We start from the raw sequence: 7846 nt of genomic DNA, 5'->3' as shown, positions 1-7846 counted from the left end.
GTGTGTGTGTGTGTGTGTGTGTGTGTGTGTGTGTGTGTGTGTGTGTGTGTGTGTGTGTGTGTGTGTGTGTGTGTGTGTGTGTGTGTGTGTGTGTGTGTGTGTGTGTGTGTGTGTGTGTGTGTGTGTGTGTGTGTGTGTGTGTGTGTGTAACCCTACGCACCTGAGAGAGGGTTAGGCCGACTGACTGTAACAGGACACGTAAACCTAAACACTAAACATCCTGAGAGCTACACTGATAGGATTAATAGCCTGTGACTGAAAGGACTGACAGGTCTGAGTGCTGCATTTACATCAGCCCAATGGCCTGAGGAGACAGCAATACTTATTCAACACTCATTACACTTACTCCTGCTAGGGGATGGGCAACTCCCATCCTGGACAGCTAAAGGGTGTTTCAGGCTTTTGTAGGACATTATTAGCTGAATGGTGATAAGCAGGTCATGGACCTGAGGGAACTGACTTTCTGCCATATTGCTTTCTGTGAAGGGGAGTGAATAAGGGGAAATAGAAGTAGACATAACCATATACAAGAATTACAAAGCTGCTGGGTTTTTCATGCTCAACAGTTTCCCATGTGTATCAAAAAATAGTCCACCACCCAAAGAACATCCAGCTAACTTCACATAACTGTGAGAACCATTGGAGTCAACATGAAGGCCGTTCTGGGGGTTAAAGGGAGTGCAACACAATATTAGGAAGGTGTTCCTAATGTTTTGAACACTCAGTGTATAAAGAGAGATAAAGAGGACAGACAGGAAGTAATGATAGCCAGCAGGGCTGTTCTGTGCCACTTGGATGCTGTAGACTCTGAGCACACACACACTCATTTTCATGCATGCATGCACACATACACACACAAATGTGCACACATACACACACAAATGTGCACACACACACACACACACACACACACACACACACACACACACACACACACACACACACACACACACACACACACACACACACACACACACACACACACACACACACACACACACACACACACACACACACACACACACACAGCATGACAGAAGACTGACTCAGAAATAATAGAACAGTTCATAACATTTTATATTATAATAATTCCAGGTCACCATTGATACAAGTCAGTATTCAACATAAATCCATGTTGGTCTTGTGGGGCTCAGTTGGTAGAGCATGGTGCTTGCAATGCCAGGGTTGTGGTTTTGATTCCCATGGTGGACCAGCACAGAAATCAAACATGAAAAATGTATGCACTCACTACTGTAAGTCACTCTAGGTAAAAGTGTCTACTAAAATGTAAAGTAAAATATAATGTCTGAGGAAGTCGGGAGGTAATGCGGAAAGCAGCCACTAGGGGCAAAGGTGAGCGCTGTTACCTTCAAGTTGCTTGGGCAATGTGCATGGGCATAAGCATCTGGCCTCTAAGCAGTGGCGGTCCTAGCTTGTAGGGCTCCCTGAGCGAACCCCCCTTCAGCGCACAACACAAATAAATAATCACAACATTTAAAAAATATATAAATATAAAAATAAATACAAAAATAAGACTCATAAATATCAAAAAGTAGTAACAAAGACAAATAGAAACAAATTATAGTATATAAATACAAATAAAAAATAGAATATAATTATTACACTATTACCCTATTGCTAACAAAAAACACACAGCAACAGCCCAGCAACAGCCCCAAAACATCACTGTTTTAGAGGACATCTGCATGGAGGAATTGGCCAAAATACCAGCAACAGTGTGTGAAAACCTCGTGAAGACTTACAGAAAACATTTGACCTCTGTCATTGCCAACAAAGGGTATATAACAAAGTATTGAGATAAACTTTTGTTATTGACCAAATATTTAATTTCCACCATCATTTGCAAATAAATTCATTAAAAATCCTACAATGTGATTTTCTGGATTTATTTTCTAATTTTGTCTGTCATAGTTGAAGTGTACCTATGATGAAAATTACAGGCCTCTCTCATCTTTTTAAGTGGGAGAACTTGCACATTTGGTGGCTGACTAAATACATTTTTGCCCCACTGTATCACCATTCTGAATATTTTTTTGTGGTTGTTCTTTCTTTATATTTTTTATTTTATTTTATTTTATTGTATTTTTGTTATTATTGTTTTTTCTTTGTTTTGTTTTTGTGCGGGCATGCCATGCCGCCCCCGGTAAGATGCCACCCTGGGTGGCTGCCCACGTCGCCTATGCCTAAATCCGCCACTGTGTAACGACTCTCCTCTTCTTCTGACGAGGAGTAAGAGAGGTCGGACCAATGTGCTGCGTGGTAAATTTCCATTTTAATATATAAAACTGAACACTACACAAATACAAAATAACAAAGTGAAAGAACAAACGAAAATCGAAACAGTCCCGTATGGTACAAACACAGACACAGGAAACATTCACCCACAACTCAAAAGTGAAACCAGGCTACCTAAGTATGGTTCTCAATCAGGGACAACGATTGACAGCTGCCTCTGATTGAGAACCATACCAGGCCAAACACAGAAATCCCAAAACATAGAAAAAGGAACATAGACAACCCACCCAACTCACGCCCTGACCATACTAAAACAAAGACATAACAACAGAACTAAGGTCAGAACGTGACACATTGCTTCTAAGCAGTGCCGGTGCCAAAGGTTGTATGTTCGAATCCAGAAATAGAAAGTTGTTTTTGAGATTTTAGTTTTAAGCCTATGCGCAACCTTAACCCTTACCTTAACCATTCGAAGTTATCCCTAACCATAAAAATGTGGAGTTAATGCCTAAACCTAACCTTAAACACTTTGAAATGTGACGCTTGGGAAACATAGATCAGCATCTAATTCTGTTGTGAGCCTGTGAACGCGAGTTGAATAATTCATAGTGAAAGTCAGTTTCCTTGGTTATGTGTCTTTTGTGTTTGGTAACAGTTTGAATAATATGGCTGGCACACACACACACAACACACATACACATAAACCATCTCATCTAAGGTACCCCTCTCTGTTTGCATAAAGGAATATAAAAGCATAACCATATAAGGACATGCTATTACCACCAGTCAGATAACTTCCAACTGCAGAGGTGATTCTAGGTATTTAACCTCCTGACAAAAAATACAAAATACTCTAACACAGAACATAACAGATTACAGTTCCGTTGGCTCAACATTCCAAAATCCTGATATGCTATTGATAAAATGTCTGTGCAGATTCTATAATTATTACACAAACATGCACGCACACGCACACCTTCCACCCCTGGCCAGGAGAGTTCTGAGAGAGTGGGAATGCTTTCAGCCCAGTCCAGGAAAACGTTCAGCCATAAAACCCATGACGCTGTCACACAGCTCAGGAATGGTGCTGAGGGCCATTCTAAACACAGCAGAATATTGATGGGTACTGGAGCCTGTCCAGCACTGCTGGATATACTGTAGCATTGATGTTTCATTTCAGAAAAGCAGGTGTGAAATGGCCTCTTCATTGCTATCAATTTTACCTCTTCTAAAAGCTCAATATTTTCAAACACAAATGTCTGTATCAGAATCAACCTCCAGTCCTTTTCTTGTACCATGTCCCTGCCACTGTGTGTCTGTGCTTGTGTGTTGTACGTCTATGCCTGTGCATACACTTATCAGTCTTAAGCATGTCTGACAAGGCATAGTCAGTGAGGCAATGATTGGCTGATGTTTAAAGAGTCCAATCACAGGAGGTTTTTCTCTGTTGTCTTTCTGAGGCAAAACGGCTGACTGACACTACTGGACTACTGCCAGGCAGAGGAGAGCAATCACCATCCTCATACCTCTATTTCTCTTTCTCTCTCTTGATCTTTCTTTCTCTTTCTCTCTTGATCTTTCTTTCTCTTTCTCTCTTGATCTTTCTTTCTCTTTCTCTCTTGATCTTTCACTCTCTTTCTCTTTCTCTTTCTGTCGCTGTCTCTTTCTTTCTTGATCTTTCTCTCTCTCTCTCCTCTCTCTCTTTCTTTCTTTCTCTCTGTCTCTCTTTCTCCCTGTTTATCTCTCCCTCTCTTTCCTTCATTCTCTCTCTCCTCTCTCTCTTTCTCTCTTGATCTTTCTCTCCCTCTTTCTCTCTTGATCTCACTGTCTCTTTCTCTCGATCTTTCACTCTCTTTCTCTTTCTGTCGCTTTCTCTCTCTCTCTCTTTCTCTCTGTTTATCTCTCCCTCTCTTTCCTTCATTTTCTCTCTTTATTGCTCTCTCTCTCTGCCTACCCTGTGTCCTGGTAGGGTCTGTAGATCTGAAGTACAGCTGTATAGCGGGGAGCAGGCTGGCCTGGGATGGCTAGAATAACGAGGTAGCAGGTTATGACTGTGTCTTTATCCTGCCCTGCCTGTTACACTGACCACAGGGTGTCAGAGAGTTTCCAAACAGCCACTGTGTGTGTGTGTGTGTGTGTGCGTGTGTAACATTATGAAAACTTTTACCAAACACACACACATACGTAACCAAAGAAAAACAATGAATCATTATACTTATAAAATGTTATGAACTATTATATTATTCCATTCTCAATCTTCTGCCATGCTTCCTCCTCTAAGCAAAAACTTCAGCTCTACTTCAGATTTTGACAGAAGGGTATTAAGACACTGAGTCAACATAGTGACCAGACAGTACCACACCCACCCACACACACACACACAAACACAAACACACAGACCAGACAGACACACCAAACCTCAGAACACAGACTATTAGCACTGAGGTGAGAGAAAAAGTGTGTAGCGAGGAGGATAGTTTACTACTGTCAGAAGACTGTCAGAATGTCCTCATACCAAACTCCTCTTAAACATTCTGTCTACGACTCTCTGAAATACTCCACATACCCCAGGGGGCTAAATATGTTCATCGACATTGTATGCAGTATTTATGGTCTGTGAGATATAAAGACAACACTATATCATAAAGAGAAATATGTATACCATATGAGGCTTATCCAATGTTCAACTCCTGGCTCATGGTAGCCTAGTTTTATGAGAACTATCCAGCTGTTCTATTTCTAGCTAGATTCTACAAATCAAATTCTACAAGCTTTGTAGAATTTGGAACACACCACTAGATTTGGAACACACAACTTGTTAGTAAACCAATCTAAACAATGTCAATAAACTGTTTGTGTGCTTTTCTTGTAGGCCTACTGTTTTGTGAGAAATAGTTAGAGGTGCTCTTGCCTGGAAACCCGATGTTGAATTGCAATGAATTCTATGTAGTGCAGAAATTAGCTTTTGAATCAGGAAAGTTTCCTCTCATGACCTCTAAATGCCAGAATGTGGAATTCAATTATATGTTAATTTACTTGACTCTGTTTGGCGGTAGGAATGTGTGTCAGTATATCCACAGGAAAGTATAATTACATATTTTCAAAGTGCTTGTAGTGCATTCAGATTCCTATCACCTGAAGCATGTGCAGATCCATGTAAACATGCTTAAGACCTAGGCAAGTATGTATGCGTCACCTGCATGTTTTTTCATCTTGTGTGCATGCTTCAGGAAAATACATCTGAACGCATTACCCAGCGCTTTGAAAAGTTGATGCAATTATGCTTTCCTGTGGATATATTGTCTCACTTTCCCACTGCCAAAAGGACCAACCGCACAGACACCCTGTAAAGTACTGAACATTTAAATATGATTTGATTCAACATTCTGGATTGTAGAGGTCGTGAGAGAAAACGCTCCTGTCTGTTCGTGTTTCCAGACAAGAAGTGCTTTCGCCGTGCCATTAGTCATAATTCAATATGCAGCAGTTAAGAGCTGTTGGCAAACGGATGAGACTATGAAGACATCAAAACATTCTGCTTACAAAAGAAAATGGCCTAAAATACCAACACCCAATGAAATATGTACCTAACAGCACGTGCATTTGGCTATTCATCGTAAACTTTTCTAACCAGATTAAGTATCTGCATTATGCATGGGCAAGTTCTACACGAATTTTCACATACATGAAGCGATGACTTATTTGTTAATCGAGGCTAATAAATTAAATAATCCGTAATTCTTTATCAATGTACCTGTTCTCAACGTTGTGTTGTCTCTCCTGGAGCGGGATTCCTCCCGTGCGTAATGATGACAGGAGCAGACGAGCCAGGAGCGCTGTTAAGAACTCACACACAACTCAGCAACAACTTTCTCTAAACCTTTCATTGACGCGCACTGCTCTCTCCAAACAATACAACAGTCAAGGGGCTAGCTGGGTTATATCACAGCAGCAATAAAAGTCGCACAAACTACATTGCCCCGATATTTCCCCGCCCTTCCTTTTTATTAAACTCTGAGCGGTTTGACGCACGCTCGGTAGTCTCCGCCACAGCGATGAACTCTCTGTGCACTCCAATTGCGCATGCTGGATGGATAGAGGGATGAGTTGGATGTGCTGCGTTTTGCCTCAAGGGAGGTGGGGATGGCAAACCCACACCCAATAAAAAAATGCTTACGTTATAGATAACAATATAACATCTGCTGTTTAATAACCTCCAAATCACATTGATTTGAATATATTTAAACTAGGGCTCTATTCAATCAAATCCGCTTTAGCCAACATACACATAAAGGTTGTTTTGGCAGTGTCGGAGGTGGAACTGTGTTAGAGCTGTCAAATCCACAAGTAGCTCCTGGCATTATACCTAAAGTTGACATTGCCACTGGCTGCATGAAGACGAATTAAGAGAAATCCTATGCAGCCTTGTTCAGACACATGAATGTGAGATGTATTCTACACCTGATTAGACTGAAAGAAATCCTAATTATTTCGTTACATTATTTTTTCATTTGGAGCATCATTATTAGCCTAAACTTTCTCATTCAGAACTTGTAACGCCTGTGGAATGGGTGTGGCTTGACCGATTTGACAGCTCCAATGCAATTACACCTCTGACACAAGTGACATTTTCAGATATGCGGGTGTCAGCTATCCTCTTTAACTTTTGATCTGACTGAATCTAGGCCTGTTTTAAACCAACACTCAAACAAATGCCGGGTTAAAAGCAACCCAGCTCTGGGTAAATAGTGTACAGAACCAACCAGGACTTTGAGGTAACTGAGTAAATGTAAATCTGTATCCCTCCATTTAGTATGATACAGTATGTTAATTTGCATGGATGTCCATTGTGATATGTTACGCATTACAATTCATATGATATGCTACAAATTGCAATTTGTACAATATGTTATGAATTTGCAATACATATGATATGTTATGAATTCCAATTTGTTGTAGCTAACATTAGCTATGTGGATAGCGCTAATGTAACCTATGTGGCTAATGTTAGCTAGGCTAGGGGTTAGGGGTTAAGGATAGGGTTAGGAGTTAGGTCAAAGGGTGAAAAGAAGGCAAATACACTTTTGTAGCTTTAATGAGCCTTACAAAATAGTATGATTTACTCAAGTGCCTTTGCATATCCCAATGTTACCACTTTGTTATAATATTTCAATAATAATATTACTACTTCCTGATAGTTATTTTGGCCAGGTGTGAGAGTAAATGTCATTCCTGTTCATGTTAAGTTTGTACACTGCCAAGTTCACTTTTCATTCAACATTTTTGCACATTATATATGGGACTCATTTCAGGACACTAGGCGTATGTCGAGCGTCACTACTTCACAGGAGAGGCATTTGAATGTCATTTTATATTTATTTATCAAAATGCGTTTTTTGGGATTAAATTCCTTCAGGAATGTGAACTTGCCTGTTAATAACAAACCTGTATGCTGTCTTTAAATATTAATACAATTGTTAAATTATGAGCCTAGTTGGTTTAGTGACAAAAATAGCCAGGAGCCTTCACACTAGCCATGATTGGCTGAGATGATGGATGAGTTTGGATTGGGCTGCCATATTGCAGGATC

General features: G+C 40.3%; 1 protein-coding gene across 1 annotated transcript in view; it reads right to left on the bottom strand.

The window, feature by feature from the left end:
* Positions 1 to 6313, bottom strand: part of LOC124001495 (semaphorin-3D-like) — a 78086-nt gene extending 71773 nt beyond the window's left edge. Inside the window, 1 exon segment of the mRNA XM_046308314.1 lies at positions 6011 to 6313. The gene's annotated coding sequence lies outside the window, so the exon portion shown is untranslated.
* Positions 6314 to 7846: the final 1533 nt, after the last annotated feature.

This window comes from Oncorhynchus gorbuscha, linkage group LG02 (genome assembly GCF_021184085.1).
Source record: "Oncorhynchus gorbuscha isolate QuinsamMale2020 ecotype Even-year linkage group LG02, OgorEven_v1.0, whole genome shotgun sequence".
Lineage (NCBI taxonomy): Eukaryota > Metazoa > Chordata > Actinopteri > Salmoniformes > Salmonidae > Oncorhynchus > Oncorhynchus gorbuscha.
This window is presented reverse-complemented; position numbering and strand designations above follow the sequence as displayed.